A 3,657-nucleotide genomic window follows, 5' to 3' on the forward strand; every position below is an offset into this window, starting at 1 on the left:
ACCCCCCTTGAGGGTTAGGGACCTTAGATTGTACCCCCCATGAGGGTTCGGGACCTTAGATTGTACCCCCCTTGAGGGTTAGGGACCTTAGATTGTACGCCCCTTGAGGGTTAGGGACCTTAGATTGTACGCTCCTTGAGGGTTAGGGACCTTAGATTGTACCCCCCTTGAGGGTTAGGGACCTTAGATTGTACGCCCCTTGAGGGTTAGGGACCTTAGATTGTACGCCCCTTGAGGGTTAGGGACCTTAGATTGTACGCCCCTTGAGGGTTAGGGACCTTAGATTGCACGCTCCTTGAGGGTTAGGGACCTTAGATTGTACGCCCCTTGAGGGTTAGGGACCTTAGATTGTACGCCCCTTGAGGGTTAGGGACCTTAGATTGTACGCCCCTTGAGGGTTAGGGACCTTAGATTGTACGCCCCTTGAGGGTTAGGGACCTTAGACTGTACGCTCCTTGAGGGTTAGGGACCTTAGACCGTACCCCCCTTGAGGGTTAGGGACCTTAGACCGTACGCCCCTTGAGGGTTAGGGACCTTAGACCGTACGCCCCTTGAGGGTTAGGGACCTTAGATTGTACGCCGCTTGAGGGTTAGGGACTGATGTGAATGTACAATATGTATGTAAAGTGCTGTGTGAATTGACAGTGTATATAAGTACCTGAAATAAATAAATAAATCTGGTTCTCTTTTTGGGCGTTCCATGCTTTGGCTCTATACAAGTTCATAAAAAGTGAATTTGGAAAAATACTTCATCCCTATACTTGCATTTAAAAAAAAATTATTTTTTTTTAATGTTGACAGTATTTACAATTTCAAATCTTTCCAGAATGTCTGCCTAATCCCGGCACACAATTGTCACGTAAGAATTACAGGGCCAGCGTTTCGTTCCATAAAACATTAAGTTGTTCTGCGAAATACAATGTAACCCAAGCTCCTCGTTATTTGAATTATACGTTACATTTTGCTGCCTGGATATTCTCACCCCCCGATTCCGCCTACAATATCAGACCAACCTACTGTTTACAGCGGAGGGTAATTTGTTCCAGATCACCGCAGGCTGCCAGGGACCACACAACAGCTCCTTCTGCAACTCTCCGCTTCTTCTACATCAAAGTTTTGTATCTCGGTTCTGCTGCAATTTCCCACAAATTGTATTTTCCTTTTACTAATCGGTCGCAGGACAGGCGAGATCAGCGTTTCACTTTTCCGGTGCGAAGGATGTAAAACGACTGCTCTGTCGCAATTTTATATTTTTATTTATTATATGTTATTATATATTTTTTATTGTATACTGTTTATTTTATACTGTTTTTTTAACTCTTGTGCGGGAATTAAACAATCCCTGAGGTGTATTTCGGACCTGTCATTAGAAGGGATGAGCCGAGGGATTTTTCTTTTACTTAGCTTTTGTTGAAATTAGGAGACTGCTTAGGTGAACATTGGATGAAAAAAAAAATCACATGCTTTGTTTGCCAACTAAGTCATGATAAAACCATGTAGTGCTGACATGCTGAATAATGGCTTTGTAGATAAACAAAGTCAACCCTAATGCTAACTGTAACAGGGGCGGACTGACAACTCATGGGGCCCCTGGGTAATAGGGGATCATGGGGCCCCTGTGTCCTTGCCCAAACCCAAAAAAGCCTATGAAAAAGCCAATGAAAGGTACCAGGGCAGGGGCGGACTGAAAACTCATGGGGCCCCTGGGCAATAGAGGATCATGGAGCCCATGTCCTTGCCCAAACTCAAAAAAGCCTATGAAAAAGGTATCAAGGGCATCTCATGGGGCCCCCTAATGACCCCGGGCCCTCGGGCAGTGCGCGAGTTTCCAAATGGTCAGTCCGCCCCTGAACTGTAACCCTAATGCTTAGCCTGATGTTAGCCCATACCACTAACTTTACTGTTAACCCTTACCTTCCTGTTATTCCAAAATGTACTCCTAACAGGTAAACTCCAAAGTTAATTTTACTGGCAACTCCCACCCAGGAGCGGACTGACCATTTGGAAACTCGGGCACTGCCCGAGTGCTCGGGGTCAGTAGGGGGCCCCATGAGATGCCCCTGGTACCTTTTTCATAGGCTTTTTTGAGTTTGGGCAAGGACACAGGGGCCCCATGATCCCCTATTGCCCGGGGGCCCCATGAGTTGTCAGTCCACCCCTGGTCCCACCTTAATGCAAATCTAATCCTAATGCCAATCCTACTGCTAATCTCAACACTGACCAGAATGCTAACTCTAACACTCACTCTAGTGTAAACACTAACCCTAATGCCAACTCGAATATCAGCCCTAATCTAACACTGCCCTTAATGCATACCCTAACACTAACCCTAATACTAATCCTTATACTGATACCAATGCTTAGCCCAACACTCATGCTAAATCTAATCCTAACACTGAAACAAGTGCTTAACTTAACACTAACCCGAATCTAATACTAACCTCAATGCTAACCCTAACACTCACCCTAATGTAAATATGAACCCTAATGCCAAGCCTAATGCTAAAACTAATATGAACCATAAAGTTAACACTAATCTTAACTGTAATCTAAACACTGAAACTGATGTATACATTAATGTTATCCCTAATGCTAACACTGACCCTAATACTAACCCTAAGATCAAAGATAATGCCAACACTGACCCTAATACTAACCCTAACACTGTCCCTGATGTAAACACTAACCCTAATACCGGCCCTAATGCCAACACTGACCCTAATACTAACCCTAAGATCAAAGATAATGCTAACACTGACTCTAATACTAACCCTAACACTGTCCCTGATGTAAACACTAACCCTACTGCCAACCCTAATACCAGCCCTAATGCCAACACTGACCCTAATACTAACCCTAAGATCAAAGATAATGGCAACACTGACCCTAATACTAACCCTAAGATCAAAGATAATGCTAACACTGACTCTAATACTAACCCTAACACTGTCCCTGATGTAAACACTAACCCTACTGCCAACCCTAATACCAGCCCTAATGCCAACACTGACCCTAATACTAACCCTAAGATCAAAGATAATGCCAACACTGACCCTAATACTAACCCTAAGATCAAAGATAATGCTAACACTGACTCTAATACTAACCCTAACACTGTCCCTGATGTAAACACTAACCCTACTGCCAACCCTAATATCAGCCCTAATGGTAACACTGACCCTAATACTAACCCTAAGATCAAAGATAATGCTAACACTGACCCTAATGCATACACTAAAACTAACTCTAATGACCTTAACACTTACCCTAACACTAATCCTTACACTGAATCTAATGCTTACCCTAACACTAACTCTAATCCTAACACTGAAACTAGTGCTTAACTTAACACTAACCCTAATCTAATGCTAACCTCAATGCTAACGTTAACACTCACCCTAATGTAAATATTAAGCCTAGTGCTAACACTAATATGAACCATAATGCTAACACTTACCTTAATTCTAATCTAAACACTGAAACTAATGTATATATTAATATTAACCCTAACACTAACCCCAATGCTAACACTCACTGTAATATAAACACTAACCCTAATGCCAACCTTAATATCAACCCTAATGCTAACAGTGACCCTAATATTAAAGCTAATGCTAGCACTGAGCCCAATGCATACCCAAAACCTAACTCTAATGA

This window comes from Staurois parvus, unplaced genomic scaffold (assembly GCF_062004578.1).
Source record: "Staurois parvus isolate SC_StPar_1 unplaced genomic scaffold, SC_StPar_1.0 ptg001246l, whole genome shotgun sequence".
NCBI lineage: Eukaryota > Metazoa > Chordata > Amphibia > Anura > Ranidae > Staurois > Staurois parvus.